At 38.0% G+C, this 12,047-nt stretch overlaps 1 non-coding gene across 1 annotated transcript; it reads right to left on the reverse strand.

Annotated features, from left to right (window-relative positions):
• Window positions 1–439: 439 nt before the first annotated feature.
• Trnar-acg (transfer RNA arginine (anticodon ACG)) lies at window positions 440–512 on the reverse strand. The gene has a single exon. It is a non-coding gene; the product is annotated as a tRNA-Arg (tRNA).
• Window positions 513–12,047: the final 11,535 nt, after the last annotated feature.

Here is a 12,047-nt window from a genome sequence, read left to right on the forward strand (position 1 = left end):
GACATAATAATTTTAAGTCAAGAGCCAAATACATCTGGAGTGAACATCAACTCGTAGGATGAGAATATCAGATAGCAGCTCGTTTGAAAAATTGCATCCACGTGAAGATCATGGATAAATAGAGACTTCTGTAAAGTTTTCTCTTTTCGACAAGGGCCCAGAGATTGATTCAAAACAGATGTGAACACTTACAGTCCCAGTGGTGAAGTGTATGTTTTAGGCATATTGATTTACTGCAACTTCAGCCCATTTGTCAGTCCTGTTTCTCCGATAAACATTTATTCTTGTCAATCTTCTTCTTTTGTGCTCTTTTGAAGTCATTCAAATGTGCAAAAACTGGACAGTTTCCCGCTTTCCGAGGAAAGCCCTCACACCTGTACAATATGTTGTTCTGCCGATGGCAGCTTTGCTGTTAAAAAAAAGAAAGAAAAATTCTGGCCGACCCTGCCAGGACTCGAACCTGGAATCCCCTGATTCGTAGTCAGATGCCTTATCCATTGGGCCACAGGGCCAGTTGCGTATATATATTTTATTGACACGGTAATATCAATCAGGTATCCATTTACACGAGTATGTCATAGCTGGTTTTCTCGAGAAAAAAAAAACAGAAAAAAAAGAACTCCTCCAGAACTGTTTCAGGATATGTTAAGCATACCATATCTGTAACTTGAGGACAAGAATGTTGCAGGTTTGTAAATGCAATAGATTCGGTACGTTTAGCAGGGAGTCTTCTAGAATGTATTCGATAAGTTATATCTGACATAATATATATTGACCTTTGCACGTACGCGTACTACTTTGCAAGATCACTTGGGAATGTCTATACCTGACGTTTCTTGGTGTTATATATATAGCATGACTGCAATGTGTAGACATGCTTGGAAGCCTAAAATGAAAGTAAGATAATTTCCGGTGCTAAAGTAGGGTTCTCGTAAACTACAGAATAAGTTGATATTACTTCTCGTTGTGATACCTGAGAGGGCTTTTTAACGAGTACCTAACAGAAACATAAACAGAGAAACAGAAACTTCACACTAGCACGACCCGAGCTTAGTAAAGGTAGTCAGCATACTAGGCCCCAAATTATAGCAGGTACGTACGCTATAATTGCTAGAAGTTTTCAAAAAGTATTTTCTTGGAGGTCTTTACTCTCCAAGTTGTTCTCAGACATTTTCAAGGAACACGCAAGATGACTGAATGTCCCAGTTAGGAAAATTCCTCGAAGGTTGGAATAAAAACAGTTTAAGAATTTTGACCAAAGGTGACCATATTTGAATATCTAGCATAATTGGAGCCATACATCATACCTTTAAGAACCACTGTGCGTTACCACGACTTGCACGTTATGTATTCCTTTATATGATATTGCATTCATATTAGCTTCTTGAATTTTCTAACGAAAGATGCCATGTCCCTACTTTACCCCCCCCCCCCCCCACTCCACTCCCAAACCCATTCAGAAACAGTCACTATCAGAAACTTCGTACTTGGTGTGTAGAGGTCCACTAGTGAATACAAGAACCATGTTATGTTTGTGGAGGTCAAAGGTCATTAACAGAAGTCAACGTCTGAATGTTGTAAGAACAGAAGCTCCCAAACTGAGAAGCGCTCAGTGGAATATAACTGTTGTGTTGATAGTGAATAAAATAACTTTTCATTGTTTTTTTAAGTAGTGTTAGGTCAAAGGTCAACAGATGAAAAGGCGATAAATCCAAAATTCGAACTTGGTTGACCTCTCACATTCATGTGCATATTAGTGCACGACCCTGGTTGATCCCATGCGTGAAGTCAACAAATGGTAACAAAATAGTATCACGTTTAGTAACACATTCATTGTTCTCAGATTTAAAATAAAGCAAGGCATCACTAGAGAGTGTGATAAACAAACAGTTTTTAAAAGCCTATAACTGCTCCTCGTATTAAACGTTACCAATGGGTGTGTCTTCATTTATTATTGATATTTGCGCTGGCGGAATTACCAAAACAAAAAGGGGTACTTCATTGCGCGAAAGCATTCAAAATGTAAGGCGTAATGTGGAGCTTCTCCAATACTAGTTTGACAGTTTGGGATCTGAATACACTTGTAACTTATACTGAACAAATACTCTAAAAACATTGAACCAGTGGAAAGAATATGCTATCATTAACAAAAAGAAGCCTTATTCGTTAAATATAAATATCTTGAAAACTCAGACACTTTGCAGCATCATTTTTTAGTTTCTTTTATCATCATCAATCATAGGCGTACGAGGCGGGGGGGGGGGCAGGGGGCAGACTGCCCCCCCAAATTTCCAGAGGACAAGAAATTCGGGCAAAAGTCCTGAAAAATTCGGGCAGCCTAAGAGGAGAAAAAATATATATATATATATATATATTTTTTTTTCTCCTCTTAGGCTGCCCGAATTGTTCAGGACTTTTGCCCGAATTTCTTGTCCTCTGGAAATATATATATATATATAAATATGCAGTAGCTTGCCCAAATCTTTTTCAAATTTTTGCCCGACAATTCCATGATTTTCTTTATTTAGCATCATGATGCCCGAATATTTCCGTGTAACACCACCGTAAGCGCAGTTCATCTGGGCTACCACGCTTTTTGCACGATCAATTTGTTTTCTAACTAGTCAATTGTATACCTGGACCAAGGGCGGCGGAACCGGGGGGGCACAGGGGGCACGTGCCCCCAATTTTTCCTCAGGTTAAAAATGTGCCTTTTTTCTACATAAAAATTGAGGTGCCTCAAGTTAGCAAGAGGCCAGGGAACCAGAATGAACACTCGGGAAGGGCCGTTTCCGGCCATCTGAGGGGTTTGTAAAACCAAAAATTTTCTAGTACGCTCCGCGCCAACCAATGGTGGCGCTCCGCTCAGATAGTCGTGCATACAACTTTGCAAATCCTGGCTAAGCCCGTGACTTTTAATGAATTTCTGTGGGTCAAACTCAAAGCTATTTCGAATGGAAAAAATTTGTTAAGATATTGACAAGAAATAAACTCTGATTCGGAAGATACCTACATTATAGCAACTAGCATGATTTCACCTCATTTTGTCTCAAAAGAAACTTGTTCTTTGTTTCCCAATTTGCGCATTGGATATTGCAGTGCTAGTATGCATATTTTCCTTTAGGGGGGGGGGGGGGGCGTTGATGGAGTGATGTGTTTACACAAATAAGATAATACAATAAGAGTTATAAAGGGTACTAAATATAAGGCTGCATCAGTCCAATCTGCAAATCAATATCTGCAAAGTGCCATTTGATGTCGGTGCCACCCCCCCCCCCCAGATTAAAAGTGCTTCCGCCGCCCTTGACCTGGACATCCCCAACATGAGTGTATATAAGAAACGTATTCTTGTTCATGGATGGTGGGGGGGGGGGGGTACATATAAGCCTAGAAGTACAGGTTTATCATATTCTTTGATATATTTTATACTTTTTTGTGAGACAAATTGCAGTCTCACCCGACACAGCGACATTATCCCGCGTGTCGTTGAACAATGTATGTTTTTCTGGAGGTAGCTAAGTACTGTGTTAAAATAATAAATAAGGTAACTAAATAGGAGCTTAAAAAATATACTGTCCCATTTTTCCCCTTCAAAGTGATGTTACCATTTTTTCTTCTTCTAATTTACCAAATTTTGGGGGAAATGTAAATTTCTAAAACGTGAGATTATAAAATAAAACTGTTTAGATGCAACTTGCAAGGCCTCAGAAGTGCCGTTTCCGGCAATCTGAGAGGCATTGTGTGCCAAAAATTTTCTTGTACGCTACGCACCAACTGATGGTGGCGCTCCGCTTAGATAGTGTCACGGGAACTTTCGGGCACAAAAAGTTCTGCCCCCCCAAACTGAAATGGTCCCGTACGCCTATGTCATCAATCATGACATATCAACGCTCAATTTATTATGACTACAACGGAGGCAATGTAAAATGCCCAACTTAAGTAGTTTCTTTTTCAAGGATTTACTTTCGACACATTTTTTACTTTTATTTCTGCAGACACTGACATCACGCATTGTATTTCTATACCACTTTCAATTTTGGAGAAATTATCCTTTAAACATCTTAGACGAGGCTTAGATTAAAGGCATTGAAGACTCGCCACAAACTGCGTGCCGCGCTGTGAAAAAGTTAACTTTCCGTTGCTTGCAAGTGAAGTTTTCTGCTTGTCGCTACAAAATGCAGACAATAATGAAACGTGATTCCTTGTTATCTTTTATCTAGACCTGAGATGTCCATCGCTGCTATGTACACTGTGTTGTGGGTATTGACCGTAGCTGTATGTATTGACTGTACACCAGTGTCTAATATCCGACGGTAGCAAGCTGTGTGTGTATTTTCTGGGATCGATGGTGGTGTCTAACACTTCTGTTACACCTCATTCAAAACTAGGTCAGATTACCGGCATTAGGGCTGGACTACTTAATTCAGGTAGCTGCCATGTAGACCACATCTCCCATCATATCCTAACACACTGACCATGCGGAGATCAGTACCCCGGGTACAATGCAAAAGATTTATGACGTGAAATGGCAAGTTTATACGATACATTACAAACTTGCCAAACGACAAATGGTGTTGAACGTCCTCTATATGCATGATCTATAGTGTTCAATGAAGTTAACCTAACATGTTTTTGGTTAGGTAATTATAGTTAAGAAAACAATGTATGAACACTTATAGGCCTGACTCGGGAGCCGACATCATCGTCAATTTATCCTTAAAGGAGCATTCCAGAGTTTACTCCATATTAAATGTTTATATCTTGAAAATCAAATGTGGCTAAAAATCGATATAGGCACACATTGTTTTCATTATTTTCTGCGACAATGACATATCAAGAATAGACTCTTGCGTTAAGTCATCTTGTAATCACGTTGTGATGATGTTATTTCAGTTAACGTTGCAGAACGGGGAGGGGCGAGCAAGGGCTTGTTAATATGGGTACCGGTTACAGTATGGCGGTAAGTCTTCTCAACTTCCAAACCGCCATATTTGTCATCCTCAACTCTCTCGGATCTCCTGTTCCCAGCACATGGTCAGTGTACAATATATGAACTACAATAGATATATACAGATGGATAGTGCAATAACCGAACACCTTGGTCTGTCAGGGATTCATAAAAAACTACGGCCAGTTACGCTCGCTTGGTCATTCCAGTATTCACCACGGGCAACGTAAATTAATTTCAGTTATGTCGGAAAACGCCCCAAGGGTAGACATTTTCGTTCGGTTTAGTTAACCTTAACATAATGTATGGGTCAAAATTTAATCTTCTGCCAATAGATAAAACTATTCAAGGCATGGACGGCGGCAAATAACACAATAAGATTAAGATACACAGTTAATCATTTCAAAATAAACAGGCACCGAATATATATATATATATATATATATATATATATATATATATATATATATATATATTTATATATATATTTATATATATAAAGATAATGTCATGAAGACCGTTTGAGCATGAACGACGGGTGAACTCATTGTTACCGAACTGAATTAAGTGCAGAAATATGAGTAGCCCCGGTACGGTGCTTTGTATAAGGGCGCCACTTATGTGTAGTTCGCTTCATTGTATTAAAGGAGTTTATTCATCCGCCCAACAGGTTAAAGCTGTAGTATGTGTTCCGTTGTAAACACGTGCAAGCCAATGTCTATATATCATGGCGAAAACGTATGTTATTGTTTTTGGAGGTATATGCTATTTTAACTATTGATTTAGTACGGTGATGAAGTTCATCACGGACTGGCTGGAATCAGGAAAGAGACTAATAGGCCTACTTTCACAGCTCGACGGCCTTTTAAATAACGACTTGGGGTATAAATGTCACCAGTATTGGCCCCAAGTTATAGCACGCTAAACTTTTTAGAAGATTTCAAAAATACTTTCCCTGTTTCTGGTCCTTAAAAAATTTCTCAGACAGTTACGGCCGTTACAATGTAGTAAATTAAATGTATATGTGTGGGAAAGTACTTTAAGAGTGGCAGTCAAATGCTTGGTGAAATTTGGACATGGGTGGTCATTATTTTACTTTTTTGTTTGTTTCATTTAATGGGATGTGTGCTAAACCTATATGGGCTCAGCAACTTTGCATGATGAGTACCGATACATATATACGGTATTTGATTTATTCACCAAACTCAAGTATGGTAGCATTGCAACGTATAGCCGTACTGAGTGAAGTTGCATTTTGAATGGTCTATACCAAACATTTAAAAAACATTTTTTTTAATAATAATCACACCATCTTGTCGTATACGGTATGTCTTACTCCTCGACTTGCGTGGGCTGAATACCACATATCTATTAGTGTGGATTTCATTTGAAATTTACGTTGATAATTTGCTGTACATACTTCAATGTCAAGTTCTTCTAAATATGACTCATTGATTCAATCCCATTACTGATAAATATTTATTATTTTCTCTTTTTTTTTCTTTCTTTTTTGTTGTTGCCGCTAGTCCTTGATGGGAATCTCTCGGTTTCGAAATGACTCGCGATTGCGTGATGTCGTCCGAAAGATCTAAATTTAACAGCGAACCATGGGATTTTTTTTTTCTCACGAGCCTATAGAGTCATACTTCAAGTATTCATCTATTGAGATAGGGGACTCTCAATACAACTTGAAGACGCTGCCAACTTGTCACCGCAATGAAAGGAATAAGGAAAACGCCCAGTGAATGTTTAGAAAGCTTTGTGAAGACGACGGGATACTCGGATAATTTCAACCAATCATGAAACTTTTCATTGTTGATTTATCGTTCAACAAAACAATTCCGTTGTGTAACTTATAGTAACAACGAACTGTTTCATATCAAACTTCGACGTCTCGTTCGTGTGAACGTTTCTATCACTGCACTGGCGAACCTCCTGATAATATCGTCAATATGATTTAGTTTCAGCACTTTTAACTATAGGGTTCAAGGTGATGACCTCTTCTTGGACTTCAAGAAGTTTTACGGGAATTTAAAACAGCTTTTGAGTTGTGTTTGACAAAATGTAGGGTCGATTTTAATGGATACTACTATAATAATGTTGTCCATTAGCTCGACTAGCAAACTTTTATTGAAATAGTAAATTAATTCCAAATTTTACTCTATTATTGAGTTAAATAAACTCTATTTAACGAGAACCGACCGAGGCGACAAAATATTGACGATTGAACCGAAATTCAGTTACGGTATATCACGCACACGTCATGAAAACGTCATGCGTGTGATTTAGTTTAAAGTTGTAGTATGTGGCATTAAAATTGGTACAGATGTTGAACAAAGGCAAACAGTTGTGTTTCTCTGTCTCCAGCTAATACAATACAGAATATGGATGCTGTTACCATTTCTTTAATGTCCAGTCTTTCACAGTCTGGTTGGAATCATCTGTAGCCTTATGTTTAGAGTCATATCTGCTTTTCCATTTGGGTATACACTTACGTATGACGTATAGGTATTTATTCAGGATCGTCAGGATTAAATGGTGACAACTCTGACGGGAACGGGACAGGTCATGAGCCATAGCCACGAGAGATTTGGGGGGGGGGGGGGTGGGAGGAGGTATACGCACGCATGCCGAGAACGCATTTTCTTCCAAATAGTTTACATAACACACCCGCACGCAGATTCGCATACATTGGCAAACATTTAACCTTGTACCGTATACTACACAAGTGCAGTTAAAATGATGGAAATAATAAAACCATTCTGAATTTAATCCCCCGTACCCAACAACAATTTCTCGAACGCTATATCCCCTCCCCTCAGACCCCTCATCAGGACGGATATCAATCAAATTCGGTGCCCCCCCCCCCTGAATTTGTTGTTGATAATATCTTCAGTTTGGATATGACGTCACATTTCATTACCATGCGTTTTCTAAGTGGTTTTGAATTTCAGTGTTTAGAAAAATATAGAATAAGTATTCCATATTTGGATATGCCTATTAACTATCACTGATGTCAATCAAATGTGCATTGCGTTTTCTGTGACGTCACAGTGAACAAACGTTTCTGTGAACGGGTTAAAAGTTAGAAAGCTAACATGACGACTGGGTTTGAATTCCTTATGTCACTATGTACACTTGGGTTACACTATGCATGGTGATTACGGTCGATTGTAGTTTGACCAATTCGGTGGCAGTTTCAATCTAAAACAGAGAGTGGTGTAATTTATAAAGCGTTTTCTACGAGTGCTAAAATGTACAACAGATCTGAGTTGTATCTTTAGCTCAATTCTGTATTTCGTCGAATTCTTTTGTGGTACTTAATCGACTTTAAAAATATGGAGAATATTATTTTGAACAAATGTGAGTCACGAACAATGTATTATTTTTAACCTTTTAGAGAACTATTAATCATTTTTCAATTAATGTTTCATAGATTCGAAAAATACATTTAACTGTAAATTAACTACACCCAAAATTATGCGAAAATGTTTATAGTAAAACAAACATTTAGGAAGTTTAAAATACCAAGAATAAATCAAACTTGACGGGTGCCAAGACCAGACAGTGGTCAAAACCACTGCGTTCACATGACAACCAACGCATCCAATATAATGGACAAAAACACTTTTCTCAAGAGACCATTTTGGACCCTTTTATTCCCCGTATGGTCATCTTCAACGGATCAAACACAGACATCGGAAATGAGTCGCTCTTCCTGAAAAACAATCAATGCCATTGTTTTTCTTGTAATTAAAATAAGCTATAAAGGGCAAATGGTTTATTAAAGAAGAATAACTTTGACCACTATGCTAAAGTTCAGGTTTTATTGTCAAGGTAACACTGGTCCGTAATATTATGGATGGTGGCGAGGGAGTTGTAACTCGGCCCAGAACCGCCTGTAAGGGGGTAAATGTCAAGTCTGAGCTTGACAATACATTATTTTCGTAAACAAATCAGATGAAACAAATATAGAAACGTAAAATCTCTTAATGATCGCAAAATTTTGACAAATTATCGTCACTTTTTATAGTATGTTTGACTACACTTTAATGCGTTGGATGTCATAGCAACCGTATCATATAGGGAAATATTTTCTGAACGACGTTAAAGGAATTTGCCGGAAAGTATATGTATCTGTGTAATGCATCATGTGTCCTTGCACAGCTGGGAACTGTAAATGTGTTTCCTAAATTGTTTAATTAATAACAATGTGTCACAAAAAGCAAAAACCTACATGGGGTGAGGCGTGGGGGTGGGGGGGGGGGGTCAGGATAGGATGTATAGCCTAGGAAATACAGAATAATTAGAGCCTTCCCGTTGACTATTACTTCCCGTTATATACGCTTTATATTTCCTCATAAACCTATATATCAGTTTAAAGACATTTATAAAATATAAACTAAAAGGAAGACGAAACAAAATTTTAGATGATGCAATTATGAACACAACTGAAGTGAGAAAAATATTAAAGAACACATCAATTTCAGAAACAGAGAGAGCAAAGACTCAGCAAAAGGAGTTGTGCAAGTTATTTGTAAAGTACATCCACCCGTGCTTCATTTATGGAATTAATTTACTTATCGTGGGAGGAGGAGTAGGGGGGGGGGGGGTGGGGTGGGAGTGTACTATGACTGTCATTCAAATAGACGAAGGATATATAGGCTAGTTTTGAAAGTATATGAAAGATTTTCATAATTTCAAAAATGGTAAACTTGACCTCATCAACACAAAACAGTTCAAAACAAAAAACACTGCTACCTCAGACGATCATGACCGCAAAGAATCTAGAGAAAATAAAATGGTGAATTTGACTTAATCCTACCATTGTGTTAAGTTATATCCTGTAAATTTTACTTTGAGAATTTGTGAACCATACCAAGCCAATTTGACATGACATCTAGTCGATAGAACTTACAGGTAGTCATATATAATTGTTAATTCAGGGCATTTTCACTCACAGAGAGATTTTCCAAGTTTACTCTTCCCAATGGCTGGGGGTTGGAGTAGGGGATGTCTGGTGGATGACTGGGAAAGGGTGAACAGACAATCTTCATATTCATTTCTGGCATTTATCCAAATATTAATTCAAGAAAGATAACGGTTTAATTAATCCTATCGATTTCATAAAAGATTGTTCTACTAAGTGTAAGCCATGTCTAATTTGAAATCGCTGGGTATACTCTAGTCGGAAACCTGCTATATACCTACAAAAGTCTTTCATCTAAATGACGTCATCAATTAACGAATTCGGATCCGTAAAAGGGAGTGATAAATATACCTAAAGTTCACCTATATATAGTTTATAACACTTTGGATACTTTTATTGCAAAGTTTGTTTTCATTTATATATTTCAATAAGATCTGTTCGAGGAATTGATCTTTAATCTGTTGCTATTTCTTGTCTTTGCAAAGTCGCCGCATATGTATACACCTGTGGACAATATGTGCACAGCCTCCTGTGGTTGTCTGTGGATGCATCTTATTGGAATCAGATTATCCTCTGTATATTTGCGTTTCACTGACAGCATTGTGAATCTTCGTTTAACTTAACGGGATACCAACAGAATCCCATCTTATGGTTCACGTGAAGACAATTACAGAATGTGACACATGGCCAGTCTTAAGGGTATACCCGAGTTACACCCCCGATGAGAAATATGTCAAGAGCCATATGTTTTAAATCCATTTTGTGGCAATTTAGGGGACCATTTGGTATCACGTGTGCAGCTCAAATATAAAATATTGGACTTTATTACGACTGAAACAATGTGCAGTGCTTCTGATATATTACTATTGAATACAATTTATTTTGAAAAATTCTTATACAAATACTAATACTGGGTTGATCAATTTTTCTTCTTCAATAAACATAATTTCTCTCAAACCAGCAATGAACTTGCACACCTAAGGTATGATGTGGGCCTCTGAGGAATACGGGGTCAACATGATTAAGGCATCTTTGTGCAAACGATAAAATAGGCCCGAATGTATTAAAGTAAAATATTTCGGTTCCATCATTTCATTCATTTTCTTATAACAGGGGTGCAATAAATTTACATATGAAGTGAATCTACGACAGATATTTTCGATGTGAGTTCACTGAGCAAATTAAACACATAGATTATATTAACAGTACACCTCGATAATATGGAAACACAGGGGTGGATTCATGATATTTAAAGGAGTGAGTAGGACCTGGGCCACGTTGAAGCCGACGCACATTGTATTGGAGTCTATATTTGAAATTTCTGATGCATATTTAGGTTTTCAATTAGGTCTACACGCAAGGTAGTTTTAATAAAGACTGTTTCTATTTGAGAGTGTGTTCATCCCCACCCCCCCCCCCCCCATCCCTAGATCCGAACTTGAAACAGAACGCATGCCTTCCGGTTCTCACACTGTCAGCTGAGAACCGAAATTAATGTCTGACTAATGGTCCCAAAAGATAGACCCAGTCATAGACAGGGCCCCTTATCTGTGACTTCATATAAGGACCCCATCATACTTGCTTATTGAGTATGTATAGCACATATTCTGCATTGTATACCCTACGCAACCACAACCACACGCCAATTCCCGTCCCACGCATTACAACCCCACTTCGGAAAAAATGAGCTTCCAATAAGTTTCTGGGAACACATGTTCTCATACTGGGCCTAGCTTGAAATGGAGGATGCATGCCAAATATGCCACTGTTTTATATATTGATGGATGGTTATACACCTCTACAATAACTCGAGATTTCACTACGCTATATAAGGAAAGTCCTTAGTTAAGACGGACGCCAATATTTGGATATGATTGTTGTCTGTTTTTCTTTCGGCCAATAGTGATTCGACCTCATAAAACATGTCGTGGGTTGGGTGGGGGTTTATAGCTAATAGTACTCAAGGGGCAAGAGAAAGTATGTCACAAACAATACTTGACGGAAAGTCCCAGTGCGTCAAATTTGGTTTCCTTCGTGGAGTATTTGTGGGTTTAGCATATACATACATGGCAACTTAGGCTGTATATAGTAGTAAAGATTGATAGCTAGGAAGCGTCAATGTTTTTTTTTACAACAATAACAATTGGCGTTTGGCCAAAGAACTTCTTG

This window comes from Apostichopus japonicus, chromosome 8, assembly GCF_037975245.1.
Source record: "Apostichopus japonicus isolate 1M-3 chromosome 8, ASM3797524v1, whole genome shotgun sequence".
In the NCBI taxonomy this organism is placed as follows: Eukaryota; Metazoa; Echinodermata; class Holothuroidea; order Aspidochirotida; family Stichopodidae; genus Apostichopus; species Apostichopus japonicus.